Here is a 21636-nt window from a genome sequence, read left to right as displayed (position 1 = left end):
ATGGATCAGCAGCAAGTCCTTTGTAAAAAGAAATCAACATAATATAACATCCCTTTGTTTCTGCCAAAGGTATTAATATGAAAACCTGCATCCAATTTAATTGACGAATGACAGATATTGTGCTAACATTGTCTCTGTGCAGGAAGGGGGCGCGGCAGGGCAGTGGGGGATGATGGTAGAGTATAGTAAGTAGCCTGCCACTAAGATGACATTTCCCAAACCTAAATCATTTGGTATACAGTACCCTTAAGGTGCCCTGGAGGTATTGAATTCCTTGGGAAGAAAAAATGAAAGCCTGCTCCATAGCTCAAATTATTAGCAGTTACAAATATCTAGTTCTGACAGCATCTCTTTTCCCGTTCCTACTTCCTGCATGAGAGACATCAGAGCACAGTGGCTGCTTCTTCCTCTCTTGCCTAATGATACTGAATTCTCAAGAACTGTGGTTCCTAAATTTGGCTTCTAGGGTCCCACCCTAGACCTACTGAATCCCTCTCCTGTGGTAGAACCTAAGTATCTATTTTTAATAACCTCCTTTTTGGTTCCAAGTTCTCAGAATGATTCTGAAGATCAGCCCGGTTTAGGAATCACTGCCCCATGCCACAATTATGGTGAATTAAAAAAAAAAAAAGTTTTTTAAAGGACTGTCCAGCCCATCCCACCCACCCCCGATATGTGTGGTTGCTTCAACATTTTCATTATAAGCAATGGAGAGAACAGAACAGCTTCCTCCACTACACCCAAATACCCAGCAATTAGCAGACTAGACCCACGGATTCTTCACATTCTGAAGCTGTTAAAACAAACACTGTGTGTCTGATGCAAAGTTTGCTCAGCAGCTCCCATGATTGTGTGGGCTCCCCTATCCATCTAAATGAGCAAGCCAAGGCTGCTGGTTCCAGGTAAAATGACAATTAAGGAGCCTCCAGTCTTCCACTCTGGACTCCATCCAACCTCAGACCAAGATTGACTAATCCCTTGTTGGCGATACAAAATTAATAATACAAACAAAATCACCTGCCATTAGTCAAATCTAATCTAATCATTCCTTGCAGTAATAATTTTACTCAGGATAGTTCAACTTCAAACTTGGCCTGGCATGCACAAGAAATGAACTAACGATGCTGGCCTTATGTGCAAGGTACTGTGGGGGAAATGCAACTCTGTAGACTGGACTGGGATGAAATGTGAGGATTAAAATCAGAATTAGTAAATAGGACCATGAAGAGAAAAGTCCTTTCATTTTCCATCCACGTACTATTCCGTCTTCACGGGGCCTGCATTAATATGGTCTCGGCTTCAGAAAGGCTTTGACTTTCCTGCTATTATCCTAGTCTTGCTTTAACACATACTTTATATTAGAATGCGTTCCAGGAAGCATATGGCAATAGAACTAGGTCAACCATTAACCAAATAACAGGAAACTGCTCTGCAGCGCACACCCTTCAAAAGCTTGCTTATTGAGCTGGCTCTTCAGAATATGTCCTTCAGTGAGGTTGAAACTAGCAGGTCCCATGGGTTTTTTTTTTTAATGCTGCAAGGTCATCTCATACCTAGAAGGCTTCTGCACATACTAGACTTTCAATGGTCTAAATCATTCCATTGAAACATTCGTTCAAGAACTAAAGCCAAAGGGGAAGAGCATGTTTTCTGAATCTGCCTGAGCATCTTCAAAGAATGAGCCTGGTTCCATTGCTTCATTCTTTCAATTCTGTTAAATTGATAGGAAACACTATATTCTCATCTTTTCTTTCTCTCCCCGCCCCCCCACCCATATTCCTTATTTCCATGCCACCAATTTACCCCATGAAATACAAGCCACAGTCCTTTTAGACTTAATAGGTCAAATAAAGTCTTGGAAAAAAAGACCTGTCGTCCTTTTTTCACATCAAACTACAAATGAGTTTCCTCCAGACCCATCGGCCTTGAATTGCTGAGTATTCCTCAGTTTGAATTTTTCCTCTCCAAAGTTTCACACTCAAGTTCTACAAAATCTAACTTTACAATGCCCTGAAGAGTCATTCATTCAGGGCCATGCTAGTAAACTACCAACAATCACACTCACCTTGGCTTCTTTAACCCGGATTACATATCCGTCATTCTTACTTGCAAAATATATTTCAAATGGAACTTAGAGTTGGGCAGTTTCCTTGATTAAGAACTTACATTAACTCTCATTTTTAAATTAAAATGTCAGTGCCAAATCTCCACTTACGGGAGCTGACTGCTGAATGTCTAGTGATAGTTGGAGTAGCAATTATTGTTTAGAAGACACTAAAAGATACTGTTCAGTTTCAGAAATCCAGGTGTATTAAAGGAATATATTTAAGAGCAATATGACCTTTCAAAAAGTGCTGGATCTGGTTACGGACTGAACACACCGACTATGTACAGCTGCCCGGGCACTGTGCAAGGCACTGACAATACAGGCGAACGAGGGAAACCCGGGGCCGGGCTTTCTGTAAGCTTCGAGTCCAGTCCCACTCAGTAATTAATTATGAGACAAACCAGTGGGTTGGCTTTCCAAGTTGATGTGGCTAAATTTTAACTAAGATCTTTTTCCCTGAAAATAGTCAACAAGGCTTCATGGAGCACAAACATATGGCACACTGCACCAGGGGTCAAATGAAAGAGGCTGGTAAGAGTCGTTCGTATTGTGCAGTCTTTGGGATTCTGGGCACCCAAATACTCCCATCCATGCTCTTCTTGGGAACTGTCAGGCTTTTCTTTTAAAGAAGGTGCTTGTATAACCATAGTCAAAACAAAACAAAAACCCAGAACGTCATCTAAGGAATTTAATAAATAATCTATTACAGAATGTTCAAGATAGTACCAGCAGAGGTTAAGGTACTTTTCTTCCCCTTCACAAGAGTTGGAATCATGTTTCACAGAGGCGCTCACTGGCTTTTAAAAGTCACCATACAATAAATACGGTCCTGCCCAGCCTCTAAGGACAAGAAGCTAAGTACTTGTCAATCCCACCACTACAAGCTTCAAGGAGCCCCTCACAGGGATTTTATTTGGACTCCACTGTATTCTGACTTGTAATCAGATCGTCACCGTTCAATAGTGTCCTGTCTATAGTACGTGTTCCTAAGGATGGGAGGAAAGGGAATTAGTATTTTTATGTGCCCACTGTATATCAGGTTCTGCACCAGGGATGTACATTCACACTCTCATTTATTCCCCACAAGAAGCTTACAGAGTAGGCTTTTTTGTGTGTTTTTTTCCAAATAAGGAAAGTGAAAATCAGAGATTAAGTTATTCACTCCAAGTCACACAGCAACTCTCGGGCTACATACCATGGCTCTCACTGCCAAGGTCTTCATGGGCCTCCCAACACCGAGAGCAAAGGGTTCCTTTCTAGGTGGTCTCTATGCCAGTCAAGTGTTCCCTCGAGGATGAGAGCGCGCTGCTCCCCACACAATCGCCAGGCCCCTTGAGAGCAGGTCCTGCGTTGCTCTGAGTGCCCAAACACTGACGGTGGAACAAGGTCAGGCCAGTTCCTAAGATACAAAGCAAGATGAACTCAGTGGGTCCTCCTGCCAGTTGCCCTTGTCCTTACTCATCTGCAGGAGCATGCCAAGGCCTGCCTGGAATGACGCAGGCAAGGGTCACCATGGCTGATCCTATACCCCTCCAGACTGTTACGAAATAAAAGCGCGGTGCTGAGACAGGCTGGCTCCTTGAAAACCCACCACCATTGTTTTGTAGGAATCGAGCTTCTTATAGGAATCGAGCTTCTTAAAGAAACCATTTGCGTCTGTCAATTTCCACCTTAAACCCAAGAGATACAAAGTAAAGCGGGGCCTAAAAGCAAAAGGTCTAGGAATCTGTGGACCCACTCCATCTGGAAGTCAAAGTCCTTCTATTTCTGGCTGGCCCTTCATTTTCAATTCACAAAGGAGACAAAATTTTCCCTTTTACTGAAGTTCTGACTACAAACACATTTAAATAGAGGAATACAGATGAATGTCATATTTATGAAAGGCCCAACTTGTGCCATTAATAAAAATGTATCCCGACAACCACTCTTTCTACTCTTAGCAGCTCCTCTAGACCAGCCCCAGAAAGACAGGATTGCTGCAATGTAAAGCTACTTAACATAAACAAACATAGAGGCGCACTTGGGTTAGGAGACGAGGCTAATTTTAGATGACTGTTTCGTATGTGATGAAGCGGAGCCTGGACTTCTCATTGCCTCAGTGCAACCCTCGTGCCTACGTTTAACCAACTCCACCTCAACTTTTTCTCAACTCTGGAAAGCAAGTGGTAAGGCAGCTGAAAGAAGGAATTCATTCCTGCGCCGTGAGGTCTTCACACTGGCCAGTCTGATCCGTGGCTTGACGCTGAGAGGAATTCAGCTTTTAGGAACATCTGATGCTTGCCGGGCCTTGCAGTGTTTCTGCTGATCCGCATCTGAGAGTGCTCACTCAAGAGAAGCTGTGAAAATCCTCCTGAACAGGCAGCAGGAATCCAGAGAGCTCTTGGTGATCAAGTGTGACTCCTTGGTTCCCTTCCTGGGAAAACTCTGGAATACTCGATGCCTTGAATGCATACAGAACACAGTCTGAGATATTACAAACAAGTCAAATATCATATTCAATGGACACCAGAATCCACTTTTCCAAGAGTCAGTGACTTGCTCTCCCTGTAACATAGCTGTGAAGTCCACTCAATGTCCGGCCAAGTGTACTTGTGAATTTCCTCCCCTCTCATGCCAATGAGAGGACCCAGTTCCAGCCTGGTGGCTTGATGTACTTGCTCATCAGTTTTCAGGTTTCACAAGGGAAAACAATCTACCCCTTAAATTGGAGAAGCTTTCTTTCCAGAACTAGACAATCCTGATGGCTCTCTCCAGTTACATAGCAATTATGTAATTGCTAAGCTTCTGCAGAATCACTGGAACCATTCTGCAGCCTTCTCCTGACTACAGCTGCAGCACAGTGTTCCGAGATGATTGCAGCCTTTGAACGGATGACCGGTCTCCAATCTGAGCACAAAGGGGTGTACAATGGGATTCCATCTCCAGCACAAAGACGCTCCTGCCTCACGAAGCCCTTCCTCCTCCTCCCAGGCTGTGCAGCTAACTCTTGCCTTTGCCCGCCCTCCTTGTGTGCAGAGTGTGGTTCATTCTGTTTATGCAGACAGGTTCCAAAAGAGGCAGAGAATCAGCTGACGTTTTGCCATGGACCATGCACCAGGCAATCATGTAACACATAACATGGAAGCCCCAGAAGAGGACAAGATGCAAGGGGGGGGCGGGAAGATCGCTCTAGGCTTCCTGCACTGGCATGAAATGAGTGCTTCCCTTCCTCCTGCCAGCTCCAATCCTTCATGTTGACATTACACATCCTGTACTGGAGATCCACCCCCATGCTGCCGCTTGCCCAGCTGAATTATCTCCTGCGTCACAGCGGTGGTAACAGAACTGCTGGCTCGGCAGACCTGAGAGCACCATTTCAACGCTTAATGCACTCAGCAACTGGACATATTACCAGTGCGCCGGGGCTGGTCTGTAGCCCTCTCAGCAGCCGAGCAATACTCGACCTAACCGTCTGCTAACCAGATGGCTGGGTTGCCTCTTGGGACCAAACTATTAAACTTTACTTTATTAAATTCTATGAAAATGTGGGGACAGTTTACAGCAGTGTGTCTGGTTCATCTCCAACAGGGTTGCTAAGATGAAAATGACCTAAAAATAACTGGAAACTCTACTACTTCACACCAACAGAGAACAAGATATTTCGGAGTAAATATTTAAATGAGTGATCTGCCAGATTACGTCCCCCAGCAGCACTGACTACATGCTTAGCAAATTATATTGTAAATATATACAAACAAAGACACAGACATGCGTGCATCTAAAGAGGGATCCATTTCCCACCGCCTCAAGCCACAGCTCACCATCAGGCTCCAAGCTATTTAAATGTGGCTAGGGACACCATCTCCATCGTAATCGCCCAATTACCAAAACAAAGAGCCTAACACAACTGACAGAGATGGAACATCTCCTGGGTTCGACCACCTAGGCACATTGCAGGCCAGCTAGGTAGGCAAAAGGCGCTCAATAAATGTTTTGATAAATAGATGGACACATGTTTCTTAAATATAACAATCCTATAAAACACGTTCTTTCCAACTCTATCCTCACCCCACAACTGCTAACTAGGCGTGCAAAGCCAGGCGGCAGATGAATGGCAAGGAGCAAGCCATCTGCACCAGAGGCGCTGGATGGCCACTAATTGATTACTGCAAATGAACTGCAGAGGCGGCCCTTTATTGGGTCCCTGGCAGGGTGCTGGGTGCTTTATATACATGAATGCCCCTTGGCCTTCACCAGAGAGAATTCCATTTTAAGGATGAACTGGAGGCTAGGAGCAAATCAGGAGCCTGACCCAAATTAAGCCTATCACCTTTCTACTACTTTGTAGTCACGAGGAAGGAAGGACCCCCGCAATTTGTAAAGAACTGAACACTTGTGAAGGTGGCACTCCCAAATATATCCCTCAGTGCCAGGGAAACGGGGAAAAAATCTTTCCACTCCCAGAGCTTTTCAGACATCCTAGGAAGTCCTAGTTTCAGATCCTATTGTATCTCCCCATACTTCTTATTCTACTGAGGGCATTCTAGTTTATTGTAACCCCTACCACACCCAAAGTTACTCCTCCACTCCTTGAGTTGAGGGTCCACCCTTTGAGGCCAAAAAAATCTCTCATTTGAAATCATTCTAGAGATCTGAACCCCAGTAAGTAAATGCATGTCTCTCTCTCTCTCCCTCAAATATCTCTGGACACTGTTTTAAAGTGGTGACTGTAAAGTTTTATAATTAAAAACAACTCCTTTGTCTCTGGGAATTTTCAAAATAAATAAATACATAATTCTTCTTGGGTAATCTTTTTTCACAGGTGAAAAATAAATCACTCTACTGTTTTATCAAAGAATCACGTGCCCGTCCTTTCTTTACCACTAACTGCACCACCAACCACCACCACACACTACCACCAGGGAGGCCACCAATGTGCTTCTGACTTGGAGCAAACCAGGTTAGAGAAGTCCTGTTAAGACCTATCAACACCACTTCACATTTTGAAATATCATCTACCCTGAAGGCATTCTAAAATTAGCCTCCTTACCCTGAGATCTCAAGCATCTGATATTGCAGTACGTTGGTAAGACCAAGTGGACATGGACTATGAAAATAAACATTTGCACAGAGAAGACCAGAGCAATTCTCAGCAAGGCCACAGGACACCCCCTGAACAGGCTCAGCCCTAACTATATAAGGGAAGCCAAAGAGGCCCCCAACCCTTTTAGAAGACCGAGTAGCCAGTATTTTCACTGCAGTAAATAAATTTTCTTAGACAAGCCATTTTGCCAGAATGATGCCAGACAACAGGAACAATAATAACATCTTTCTTCCAAAAAGCTCAGAGAAGTTCACAGTGATTAAAAATGTGTTCCTCCACAAGACTTAAGGGAATCATTCTGCAAGGTTGGGAGAGTCTTTGTTACCATGTACATGTTCTTGTCTAAGAGGACATGGCACCAACCCTGAGGTTGCTCACAAATCCCTACTGAACACACACACACACACACACACACACACACACACACACACCAGCAGCTATGGAGTGCAATCTGGAAAAGTCTACCTGAGAATGGGCAACAGCAATGAGCACCACTCATCAGTTAAGGCAGACCCGGTACAAAATTCATCAGGCAGGATTCAAAACACTGAGTTTAAGACCAAGGATGAAACAATTCACATCTGGCAAAGCCCTGGGAGAACATCTTGACCTCAGCTTCTCCATCAGTAAGGAAGGAAGAAACGATCATTTTTCAAGTACCAATTATGAACCGGGACCTAATATACTTAGTAGTTTTTAAGTCTATGTCAATTCTACAGATTCTTATTATCCCCATTTCATTGGGTAGGAAATCATGGGAGCAGAGAAGTCAAACGACTTATTCAAGGTCCTACAGCTAGGAAGGGACAGAGCCCAATTTCACCCTGTGCTTATACAGTGCCCAAGAGTGTGCTCCACCCACCACACATTACTTCCTTAATGAAGACCTCTGCACTAAAAGCTGCATGCTCACCCAGAAATATGGAGAACTCTGCACTCCCGATGTTTCAACAAAAAAAATAAAGTGCCTCTCCCAGAGAGAATATATATACAGCTGACCCCTGAAAAGGGGAGGGAAGCAACTGCCTTCAGTCACAAATGAGCATATCGTTGACGTCAACCCTCAGCTTACAGATTTCCAACCACGGATGAAAAAAAAAAAATATATATATATATACACATATTTTTACAAATTTATACACATATCTATATCTATCTATTTATACACATATACACCCACATATACGGTAGCCAAGTTCCTAGCTGTTCTTCAGACAGTTCAATTGCATTGAAGTTTAGCCCTGGCATGCAAATTTTACATGCATTATTTCCCCATATAACTTGCGTGTCAGAAAGGGAAGGCTGCCAAGAGACAATCTGGCCCAGTGATTCACTGTGTCACACCAACATGCCCACTTCTGACACAGGTTGTTGTTTCTATTTCCTAGAAATCATTGTCTTCATTTGGGAAATAAACAGCAAACAGCGTCCTCAGCAATGGCATGTTCTTTTTCTGCGAGAATACCCTGGCAGCAAATGTCATGAATTTGGGGGGAAGAGGGTAATATAAAGTGGCAAGCTCTCGTTCTTTATTCCTTAGACCTTAGCGATCATGTGATAAGGCAGTATCTTAAACACAGATGACTCTCTTTTCCCTTTCAAGATTACGCCTTATAAAGTAAAAGATTTATTCAAATGAATCACATTAAGTCTACAGAGCAGGTTTCATGTGCTGAAAAACACAATCTAGCCAATTTTGGATTTTTATGGTTGAAGATTCCTATTTGCTGGTTTATGAATGCTTTCCAGTCATTCGACTCCCTGAACTTCTTTTCTTTAGACAACAGGCTATGCAATGTGTATGGTCATAGACAAAGTAATATTGCCACAGTCCTTTCCACTAAAGCGGAGAAAAGATGATGGGGGTGTCGAGAAGGGAAAGGGGACAGTGGGGGCATTGGAAATTCACCACCATTCAGAAGCTGCTTCAAAAAAACATCGCTAACACTTACCTGTGCTGGGGTCAATTTTGGTAATTGTAGCTGACGTCTAGAAACAGGGTTATGAATATAATTATCATGAAGCAGCAACGGGGCAATCATAACCTAATTAAACCCACTGACTAGATTATCGTTTTTCCCCTAATAAATACATAGCATTTAACACTTGCTAATTTCAGGAACTATAGGTGATGTTCATTCATATTAACAAGCTACACTACAGCCACAAGTCAGAGAAAGAATGGGTGAGGTACTCGGATTCTTGAGTCCACCAAGGGGTTAGGGATGGATTTCAGGGACAGCTGATATTGGTTCTTCAATATCACTTCACTTCTCCACCCCGCAAGAGAAGAATGAGTGATGAGAACTTCCACACAAGTTCTGGATACAATTCTGCTTTCTTAAAGACTCTGCTATTTTATGTGAGCTACACAATGTGCTTTTTCACATGACAATGGAATCTGTCTTTGAAATGTGATTTCCTTTTCTTTTGAGTAGAATGGAGGCTTCCTCCCCTGGATCTAAGTACAGAAACTTTAAACATTTACCTCCAGGACATGCTCTGAGGCTTCCTCTCCTACCCCACCTCTCATGAGTGTATTTTCAAAGTCAATGTCCTATTCCCAACTGGGTGTCACTGCAGGCACATGGATACAAGACCCCATTTACCTTCACTTTTTGCAAAGCCCCTGAGGGTAGTCTGGGTAGATTTCTCCTCAGAGAAGAGGAAGGCTGAAGACACAGGCTGGGGGCTGGCCTTGGAGAAAGGCTAGTGTGAGGGAGTCTCTCAGAGGGCGAGGCACCACTGACTGGGGCCTCAGTTGATGCTACCTAAGACTGAGGGGAGTCCCTATTGCTCTTAAATTAGAAATCCCATCTGGACAACCACATGCTTCATATAGGCTAAATTTTACTCTCTTCAACTATGGAGTTATTTTTTCTGAGCATTTTCCTCATATCTTAAGAAGGCAATGGTTTGGTCAGTTGAGTAGATATGAATGGCGGGTAAAAATGGGTGACCGTGACCTCCTCTTGTACACTTTTCATACAGGACACATGCTTATCCTCCAACAAGGTCCTGGGTATGAGGCTGTCTGAACAGTTCCATAACAAAATTAAGATTTTATAAAACTACTATTAGTTGCTTCGAGGTGAAAGAGTCTAGTCAGCAATTAATGCCCAATTCCCTGTCTTACAGAGAAGCTACTGTCCTGAATATCACAGGGATATCTGGACCTGTTCCATCTCCCTTAGTACATCTTGTTACTCTATTAAGGGCATCTGTGGTCATCCATGAACAGCAGCTTCCTCACTGTGCTGTGATGTTTCAGGGAGAAGCAAATAGAACCAAAACATTCATCATGTCTCCATGATCTAAATAGAGCACATGGTGATCACTGAAAGGGCGTGGGGGACTCTAGCACCCAGGCTTTGAAGAGTAACTGTACTGTTTTCCCAAAATTAATGGAACCAATTTTCAAATATGTCTATGTGGCTTCTGAAAACCCTTCTCGTGTCTATAGTCACCAGAGCCAACACGGCACAGAGACCTTCAAAAGGGGCCCTAAGGGGGCAAAAAATCAGACACTTCTCTATTAAAAAAAAAGTTATACAGTGTATCTTCCTGCCACAAGACAGGTGCTCTTTTTAAATATCCACATGTATAACTACTTTGCACCACTAAGCTTGACAGAGTACAATTTAAAAATAGTTATTCTCTAAATTTCTTTCTACATGGTCTCTTGCTCCCCCCACCCCCAATCTCTGTAACTCAGAAGAACACAAAGAGGTACTCTTCAGTTAAACACACTTTGTCAAGCTATTACAGTAAGTTATACCTCTCATATTAACTAATATATCACAATTAATTTTCCATTATGCTCAGATTTCCTTCCAGAACACTAGGATATATTCCTGGCATAAGCAACTGGACGAGATAAACCATCAGGAACATAAGCTATTAGCATACTAAGTAATAACCAAGGCCAGTTCCCACCAGCCAAGAGCCAGGAGGTAATTCCCCCACCCCCACACCTTGTGGCGCCCCTATTTCATAGCTCCATGACCTTGGGTAAATTACCTCCCAAGCCTCAGTTTTTCTCTACCATATGAACAGTCTCTGGTTCATATTAAATGTTAAATAACCATCACCTAGTATTCATAGGAACTATTAGTCACTCCAGGAAGAGAAATAGCATTATGTTGAAGGCCCATGGGGTCTTTCCCCTCTCTATAGGAGTTGGCAGCATTTTTTGAGGAAGCAATCATATTTATTCTCCTTACAGACAGTAATCTTACCCAATATTAGAGGAAACAATATTCAACTGACAGCAGAAGAGAGAAGTTCTTGCAGATGAACTCTGACATTCAAATGAAAATGGTCTCTCCCATACCAATCTCTTCCCCAATTATCATGATTAAATAATAATTAATAGTCTCTGAGAAGATCATTTAAGATAGAAACCATTGAAGAAAAGTTTCTGTCTGATAACTACTTGTAATTGAAATCTTTGCCTAATATACACCTGGTATCTATTTTGGGCCATCTTTAGTCTATAATTCAGTGTTCAAGTTTTTTTACCCCACACGAAGGACCCCTAGATCAGGCCCAATCTGGGCTGAGTGACTGATGCTCGCTTGCTGACCAACTGGTCACAACACAGAGGGATGATGTAATTAGGGATTGGAATAGCTAAACATTCTAGACCACAGTGGCCTTACTTTGGATTTTAAAATGCCAGGATTGGATTGACAGACCAGCCTGTGATGCGTGGCTGAAGCAAATGGCTTAATCCCAAACTGGACAATAGGTCTATTCCTTTCCCCTCTGAAATAAGCATGTCTTGGTTCTTCATTTCTTGTAACACCCAGAGCGTAGGTCGAGAAGCTCTATGGATAACTTTAGAGAGGACTATCACATTTTCTGCCCATTAATAATGCAGCTACTTACTGCTGTGCTCTGGTCTCTACTTCATTCATTTTCCAGGAAAATCTCCACCTAGGCCTACTTACCCAGTTCTCCTTCAAATTTCCATCTGTCCTTTATCAGAAAAGCTGTATTTGTAACCCCAAAGTCACATAAATTGTCTTCCAAGCACAATTCTATTTTTCACAGTAAGAACAGGCCTAAGAATGTGGGTCTGAGCACTGGTCTTCATATTTCACATGCAATAGGTACCAAATTACAAGGTCTTTTTCCACTGGCTTTATTGTTTTCTTAAAAGCAATGCCTTTTATTCTTCCTGGAGGCTCTTCCCAGTGGACAGGCCTCTTCTATTTTCACTTGTCAATCATTCCCCCCTGCCTCTCTTCTTCTTTTCCTTCTCCCATCCAAGCAGTCTCTCCTTCCCAGCAAATTTCCACCACGTAATTATGGCAATGCTTCAGCCTACTTTTTTCTGTTAGCTTAACAACCCTGTCTATTTTCTGCTTGTGCTGATGCTACTGTTTGCTTTTCTGACGGGCTAATCCGTGTATCCTTTCAAGGCCTAACTTCCCCTACCATGATAGCAGCTGGAGCTCTAATTCACAGGTGCCTTCCAAAGCTTTTCATTAACAATAGAAATGAGATGGTTTATAAGCCCATTTCTTAGTCTGCAGGTGAGTATTGGAACCTTTGTGCAGCAAACATCTTTCAAGTATCCCGCATTGTGCCACTGCACAATTATTTTCTGAGTAATAAGTACAATGTTATAGGCACATTTGTAGTGTTAAAGGGAAAATGTTCCCTCAGAGGGAATCAGCTCCCCCGACCCCTGGCATTTCCCAGCTCAAGAGAGAAGCACTCAGCTGACATGAGCAAAACTGAAGAATAATGACTTTACTCTCTTAAATCTGAACAGGGAAGAGAAGAATTCCAAAATCTGAAGGCCTTAGCTCATGTTCTGGTTCAACTGGCCAGACGAGGGCTTAGGGAGTGAGGTTGGCCTCCCCCAGCTGGGCTCTGTGGCAGCTAAGCCTCTCCACAAATCCTGGGCTTAATTACTTCTGACACAGTTGTCTCGCCTGGGCCTCCAGCCTCTTTTGTGCTCAAACCAATCTGAAGTCAACGGTAAGTCCTTGCTTACTCATCTTGGTTAAATGCTTCAATTCCAACTAAGTGATCTTAAAACATTTAAATCGGGATCCATTGATTCCTAATAGAATTTTTCCTTGCATGGTCTTTGTTAAAAAGTCTACTCAAAAACCTACCAAATAACTTTCTGAGTTAAGCAATCTTCATCTCAAGAATTTATTCTTGAACAAACAAGTACCCACCAACCTTCCCTTCACCCCCAAGAGGAGGCTCTGCTCTTTGAACTAAGTGTGGGGTTAAGGTGTGGACGAGCACAGCAGAAGTATTTTATTAATATCCAGAAGCAACATGCAATGAGCTGCACAAGCAAACCCATGAAAGCAAGAAAATCAACACCGAAATAACCATGACCTGGCACAAAGAGAAACCTTCCATCCAAGAATAACTCCAGAAAAAAAGGTCTCCAGCTAGGAATTAGGTAGGAATGCTTTGAAGACACCAAGTGATCTGCTCACCAGAATTAAAAGACAATGCAACTGCAGGTGACCATACTGGTGCCTTCTTGTACCATACCCACGCTGCTTGTCTTTCCAAACCCTGAAAACACCAACTCTGTGCTGGAACCATACATCCAAAGACTAAAAATCTATAGCTTCAACTGCTGAGGACAAGAGCCTTTAAGAAGTAGATAAATTTGATGATAGTATTTCCAAGCAGAAAATGTAAATCCAAAACGCTTCCAATTGACTTCCTATTTATCATATCAGTGTGTGCAGTTCTCAAGATACAAAGTTCAAGGGGACAAAAGATTCAGAAGAGCTTCCTAGTCAACAGCAAACACAATCTAAAGTCATAAAAATCCATTTTCCCTTTGGAAACTTCTTCTCGTGGGTCTTATAAATCCAGGAGACAGTTCAATGTAGGATTATCTTCTCTCTAATAACCCCACCCCCCTTTTTTTCCCCCTTCAGTACTGGCATGCAAACCATGCTGTTTTAACTTCTTTCCTGTTCTCCCAGTTCTTCTGGAACATTTTATTTTCGACAGTCAACTCATTTGGAGGAGTGCCACACTGAGGTTCAACTGTTTATAGCCTTAACTGTGTTCCTGCCAGAAGTCCCCATCCAGTACTACCTTCTCCAGACTGCCTCCTGGATTGAGTATTTATGCTTTGGTTTGGAAGAAGCTTAGAAAATGTGGAAACTTCCAAACATCACTCATCTTTACAAAGTTGCCTTCACTTGTCCAAGAGGAATCAGAAATGGAAACCCATTTCACCCTTCCTAAAGTACTGACCTATCTCTCTCTCTCTCTCATGGTTAAATACTGCTCGTGTCATTCAAAAGTCATTTTAAGGGTGTCTTCGTGTAGAATGGGGAATGGGAAGTAGCTAGCCATTGGTCTGCAAGAGAGAATTGGGCTCCTAGAAGATGCATGGAGGGCACATTTCTGGATGAATACAGGACACTGGAAAATCACCAGTAATTGTTTTAGACTGGATTTCACTCTCTTGGACTTTCATCAGTATTACAAAATGGCATCTCTGAAAGAAGCCAATTTAAGTCTGTACCATGTTGCAAAATAGATTCTCAGAGTCCAATTGTGGGCACTTTTGTAAGCTGCAATTGACCCAGACAAACTTCCAAAGAAGGGCATTTGAAAAGGACTCCCAAACCCTGGGTGACAGAACTGGAGAGGAGAAGAGGACAGTGAAAAGCACAGCTACAAATTCAATAGCTAAAACTTGACTGAAAGTCACACGAATAAAATTGGCCTCTGGAGTATCACTTCTATAAGTGAAACAAACCATGTTCAGGCCAGGGTTCCCCAACATGTTAAATTCAACTAACACTAAATCAACTGCCCCACTAATGTATGATTAGTGTCTTGAGATGGTGTTTCACAAACCGCTATAATCACGTGCACTGGGGCACCAGAAAGGGTACTGGGTTGGGAGTCAGCCGACCTGAGTTGTAGGCCTGGCTTTGTTACAGCTGAACTTTCTGACCTTGGGCAAGTCACTTCAAGTCTTGGTGCCAATTTCCTCTTCAGTAAAATGCAGAGGGGGAAGGGAAGATTTGAAGTTGATGATCTCTCTAAGGCACAAAATAACTAGCTTCTCAATTAGAAGTTCTGACTGGTGAAGATTAAATACTTAATACTCATCACTTATGGTATCTCTTTGTCAGTTTTTAATGTTAATTTCTACTTGGGAAATAATATTTTTGTCCATCACCCCAAAACCTCAGCTTCATCTGGGTGCTCCCTAGAGTTCTTTCATATTATAATAAACTCCTCTTTTCTTTTCCTTTCTTATTTTTTTTAAGCAACCTTCCCCAAACTAAGAATTGTGACTTGTGCTATTAAAAGAGCTTAGAACTTCCCATTTCCTTGCTAGGGCTAAAATTAAACTGTCCATTCCTTAGGGCCCAACATAACATCTGCCAGATGTCTTGGCATATCACACAAGAAGAGGAATTTTGTTCTAGCACTCTCTCTCCTCCTCTCCGTTTTCTCATAATCAATTAATAGGTCACCAGCTAATGTTTCTCTCAAGGCCACCAACTTCATAAGTATGTGAACCTCACCAAAGATACTTGCTTTCACACACACACACACACACACACACACACACACACACACACACACAACAGCTAATGTTTCTCTCAAGGCCACCAACTTCATAAGTATGTGAACCTCACCAAAGATACTTGCTTTCTCACACACACACACACACACACAGTGGTCTCCCACCCTTCAGTTCACCAGATTTTTAGTGATAGATCCTGGAAATATTTTCCCCCACTTCTTTTGAATTTCCTTAGTTCCCATGTATCAATCATCCACTTATACACTCCTGTCAGATCCTTTGCAATCTGAGTTCATTATTTACATATTTCCTAATTTGGGAGTGTGGCATTGTGAAATAGCACCTCTGTTCTCCAGTCATCAACTTGAAACATTCAATACAGCTTTGTCAATGCTCTATCCCATAAGGCAGTGAACTATAAGTCTGATAAAAGCACACATCACAAAGAAGATAAGTAAGGTTACCTTAACCAAAAACAAAAACAAAAGAAACCCCACTCAACACCAGGAAAGAATTCAAGATAGACTAGACTCTATTAAACTCCATCACACAGAAAACAGAACTCTTTCCCAAGGCAACTTTACCATTCTTTTCTTTCAGGACCACAAGTACTCAAGTCCATTAGTAAAGTTGGATTTCTTTTCCCCTACTGTCTTCTGGAAGACTCCTTAGCAAGATTTTATATAGGCCGGGGAGGGTTGGGTTGGTGGGTAAGAGATCAACCGAAGGACTTGTATGCATGCATAAAGTATAACCAATGGACACAAGACACTGGGGGGTATGGGAGGCTAGGGGAAGGTCAAGGGGAGAAAAAAAAATGAGACATATATAATACTCTTTGTAATACTTTAAGCAATAAAACAATTTTAAAAATAAAGAAAAAAAAGATTTTATATATTTATATATAAAAATTTTATTTATCTTGCATCTAAAAGTTGTCTCTAACTCCAAAGAGTGGGGGGAAAAAAACAAGTCCTCAGGGAATGTGATCAATGAATCAGATGGACATAAATCCAATATAAGCGATATTATGGACTACAAAGTTCCAACAAGAATCTTTTTTTAATGACAGTGTGTATCATTGCTCACATGTATTTCTTCAGAATGATTTTTCTTGATGATATATTAAGTTATGGCAAAAATTTGCATAATGAGCTTCATCAACTAGATGTCTCAAAAAAAAGGATCTCTGAGCTTTGACATCAAATGAGAATGTTCAACTTGACACTCTTTTTAATTCTCACACAATGGTTTATCCAAGATACTTGTCCCAGTTCAAGTGTATATTCTAGACCAGTGGTTCTCAACCTTCCTAATGCCGCGACCCTTTAATACAGTTCCTCATGTTATGGTGACCCCCAACCATAAAATTATTTTCGTTGCTACTTCATAACTGTAATTTTGCTACTATTATGAGTCGTAATGTAAATATCTGATATGCAGGATGTATTTTCATTGTTACAAATTGAACATAATTAAAGCACAGTGATTAATCACAAAAACAATATGTAATTATATATGTTTTCCGATGGTCTTAGGTGACCCCTGTGAAAGGGTCGTTCGACCCCCAAAGAGTCGCGACCCACCGGTTGAGAACCACTGGTCTAGACAAACACAAGAAACCATGTGTTTAATAATATGGTACTTCCCATACTGATGAAGGGAATCAGAGATAGGATGGGTCTGTTAGGTAAACAAAATCCAAAATGCCTCTTAGACACTTAATTCTTTCCTTCCAGAAAGTTCATCTCTATAAGACTGTCTATAAAGACATGAAAACATTTGGTTGCAAAGTAAAAAAATGTGGTAAGTCAAACTGGTGGACTGGCAACCAGTTTGTCAAATTTTTCCTCCCATTGAAATAAGTAATTAAGCAGTTGTCCTCAACAAAAAAAAGATATTATGGAAGTTTGCTTCAAGATCAATGTTTAACGTATTTATGTTTACATAAACATATTTGGTAAATTAGATGCAAAATTATCTGGTAATTACTTTCCCAAATAACTCCTTATTCCATTGCATTTGAACTTCTGAGTTTGAGCATGCAGATCTTAACATGCACTACGAAATTTAAATAAAACACTGATGACATTCCACTTAAGAGCAAAAGCAATGGGCATCAAAAGATAACATTCAAAAATGAGTAATAAAAGGTATGATTCCATGTAAGATTTTTAAAGTGCTCTTGGAGAGGCCTAGGTTTGGAATAAAGAAGCAGAGGTCTAAAGAGAAATATTTTTAAATGAGCATACACATTAATTGAAAACCATACATCTTCATCTGCAAAAATCAGGGATTTACTTCATTGACCAGGGACAATTATCAGCTAAAGAACCATGTGTTTCCCCCTCTGCTTTCACACCCCTTAGAAGAACAATAACCCTCAATTAATGACACAACAGTTTGGTTTGAAAAATGTGATGTTGTCATATACAGCACTGTGCATTCACTGAATGACACTGCTACCAGCTACTCAACAGAATATAATTGCATCTGGAATCTAAAACCACTTCAATATGCACAAAAATACTGTAGACACAGGGAACTTCACACACACACACACACACACACACACACACACACAAATCCGACACATAATGAGAAAGCAAAGCAAGAAAAAAGCTGGTATAAGTCGCTCACCAATGTGCTCCTTGTTTGTGTAGAAGCTGGTACCTTTCTGTATTCCTCCTTAGTTGAAACAAGGTCTAATCAGCTTCCTTACAATACATTAATTGGTTCTGAATCTCCTCCAAGTCTTCATTCCACCGTGGAGCCCTCCTCACCTATCTTCAATAGTCCATCTAAAATTCTTCCAACATCTTCCCTCATCCTCAAGATGGCTACCTTACCTAATGGAAAAGCAACATCTTCATGGTTGGCTTTTATAAAATCCTCAAGCATTTCAGGATTTAGGTCTTTACTTGGATCAATTACATACATTCTCTAGAACTAATCTGTGAAGAACTCCAATCAATGTGTGTGGACTGAGGGGGATCCTTTCTTCACATCATCCTCACAAAATGTCTTCCTAGAAGACTAATAAATTCCTCCCCACCAAAAAGGTGAAGAGACCTAGACATAGGTTTTCTCAACTGACATAATCTTTAAAAAAAAATTTGTTTCCATAGTGACACTGTTAAGAAGACATTTGATATTTGTGGAGACTCACAGTACTTGAGAACACAGAAAAAAGCCAGCAGGATGGAAGGGAAGGGAGAAAACAAAGGAACTAAAAGAAGGCCTAATGCACACATGGAACAACCGGAAGAGAAAGGTAGACCCTGGAGAAACGGGTGTCAGTAAGACTTCCTCTGAGATCTTGAAGGATCTGTTGTTGGTTTTTATTTTGTTTTGTTTTGTTTTTCCCCAGAGATCAACCCAAACCAGACAATAAAGTCTTGCAATGCATCAAAACATGATGATAGCCAAGCCCAGAACTCCAGAATCTCAGCGGAGGGCACCACCGGCTTCACAATGAGGAAAGTCACCATTTCCTGGCGACTTTCAGGAGACCTGCAGCAGCTGAAAGTTGTGTGAGGACCTCAGTGGAAAATGTTTAAGATTTTGCCTTGCCTTTCCTGAAGGAGGTCAAAACCCTTCAGGTCCACTCAAAAGGTGAAAAAAAAAACAACCCCAAAAGTTTACTTTAAAATGGAAACAAACATCTCAATAACTTGTGAAAGCACTCCTTTGGTGGGAGAAAAATCTGAGCAGCCCTTAAAAGCCCCTCATTTCCTTGTATAATGAATAGACGGTGAGGAACCACCACGAGACTTCCCCCAGGAAAGGGAGAAGGAGTAGGCAGGCAAGCCTCCTCCTCCAGCCATCACCAACAGAGCTTCAAAATGGAAACGTCCATAATTCTATAAACACTTCTCATCTCAGCTTTGTCTCCTGGAAACTCGCTCTCCTCCATTTTCTGGTGGAGTTACAACATGACAGGGCTTACCTGACTCAGTTCCCAGCTCTCAACCAAACTAGTCACTTCCTCCAAAACCTGCAAGCCACCTCCAGAAACAAAACCAAAGCAAACCAAACAGCCAACACAGACACTCAGACACGGCTCCCCCCGCCCCCCAACCCTGGGAGAAAGCCCCAACTGGTTGGTCTTTTCCCATCCCAGGCGCGTGCTTAAAAAATGAAACTTTTTTTTTTTTTTTGGTAGGGGAGGAATATGAAAGGAACTCCAGGCAGCCTCCCTCCCTCCCTGTAGGTTAGAAGCTACAATGAAAAGAAAATGAGGGTTCCTTCAGGAATGGTGAAAAGCCTGGAGAATGAACGTGAGAAGGAGCTTTGTGTTTTGGAGTCTGGACTGGAACCAAAGCAGACAGCTTGCAAATGGAGGACAAGGGAGATAAAGAAAGGGAAAGAGAGGGGCTGCTCCAATGGGGGGGCGGCTGTGGCTTCCCCTCATGCCTGGAAGGAGGGCAGACCCCTGGGAACTGCACCAGGGGTGAGAAGACCCCCAGGCCCCTGCTTTCTTTTCTCCCTTCCCCAGGAGAGCCAAGCGTATGTAATGGCTTCTCCTCTCCTGAAACCGTTGTCCTCTTCCACCAGGCGCTTCTGAACCCCCAGCCTGGAGATAGCTCCTCAGCTGCTCCTGGACCTGCGCCCCCCACCCGGCCGGTGCCCCCCGCTCCTGGCCTCTGTCCGCACCAGCAGCACCAGCAGCAGCAGCCACCCCCCCGGACGCATCCCGACCCCGCATCCCAACTTCGGAGACAGAGAGAGAGAGCCAAATACCTGAGGAAGAGGGGGGTGCCAATCCGCACGGGTTTGCCATCGGGCTGGGGACAGGCAGACAGAGAGGGGGCAAGGAAGGAGAGGGACAGAGAAAGAAAGAGGTCACCCGGCTCAGGTCGGGGCGGCTCGGAGCGCTCCCTCCTCTGCCCCTGGCTAGCTCCCTCTGGCTCTGGGCTGAGGTCGCCTCCCGCTCTCCACCCCCCTCTCTGTCCCTACTCCTGTCCCCACGCTCGGAGCATCGGTCCTAAGCCTCCAGCTCTCTTCTCACTCATCTTTCATTTTCTCTGCTCTCCATAGAACTACACGAAATTAATTAAGCCACAGCGCTCCGCTGCCCCCCGCAGAAGAGCAGCCAGCAGGAAAAGCACAGCCACCTCGCTGCCACTGCCACCACCGCCACCACCTTCTCCACCTCTTCCTCCTCCTCTTCCTCCCTCGCTTCTCCTCCTCCTCTTCCTCCTCCCCCTCTCACTCTCCCTCCTCCCCCTCCTCCTCTTCTCTCTCGCTTCTTCTCTCCCAACTGCCAGTCCATGCAGGGGACTTCCTCTCCTCGCGCTCCACCAACCCTCCTCGGCCGAATGAATGAGCGCGTTTGTGCGTCCACCACCCCGCGCTCTCCTCCCGGGAGCACTCGGACCACCCCGAGGTGTCGGTTCATTGCAATAACTTACAGAAGGAGCGTCCCGGCGCCGGGAGGTGTTTCGGGTTCTCCGGCCCCACCGCCTCCTTATCCTCTTTCTCTTTCTCCTCTTCCTGCTCGGGTTATTGTTGTGGAAGTTGTTTGGGAGTCTCATGTGCTTCTGCCGGGTCTCAGCAATGGAGGATCGCCATCTTCCCTGCCTTCCTCGGCTCCTCAGACTCTGCAGCTGCAGATGACCTGAGATATCCGTCTCTCTCTCCCTCTCCCTCCCTCCCTCCCTCCCTCCCTCTCCCGCTCACTCTCTCTCCCCTCTCCTCTTCTCTCTCCTCTCCTCCCTCTCGCGCGCGCTCCCTCTCTCTCCCTCCCTCTGTGTCTCTCTCTGAATAATGAGCAACCGGAGGGAGAGAGAAAGCAAGACAGAAAGAGAGAAGGAAGACAATCTTCTCCTGCCACACAAAACGCCGGAGCACCAGGGGGTGCGCGAAGCCTTTCTAATAACAACACCGTGCCGGAGAGAA

At 43.2% G+C, this 21636-nt stretch overlaps 1 protein-coding gene across 1 annotated transcript in view; it reads right to left on the bottom strand.

The window, feature by feature from the left end:
• Positions 1 to 21377, bottom strand: part of ZNF462 (zinc finger protein 462) — a 142199-nt gene extending 120822 nt beyond the window's left edge. The window contains exon 1 of the mRNA XM_081102994.1: positions 21150 to 21377. The gene's annotated coding sequence lies outside the window, so the exon portion shown is untranslated. The remainder of the gene's footprint in view (positions 1 to 21149) is intronic.
• Between the last annotated feature and the right edge of the window lie 259 nt (positions 21378 to 21636).

The sequence above is a fragment of the Myotis nattereri genome, assembly GCF_964212035.1.
Source record: "Myotis nattereri genome assembly, chromosome: 12".
NCBI classification, from domain to species: Eukaryota; Metazoa; Chordata; class Mammalia; order Chiroptera; family Vespertilionidae; genus Myotis; species Myotis nattereri.
The sequence above is the reverse complement of the archived record's forward strand: the minus strand, read 5'-3'. Positions and strand labels throughout refer to the sequence as shown.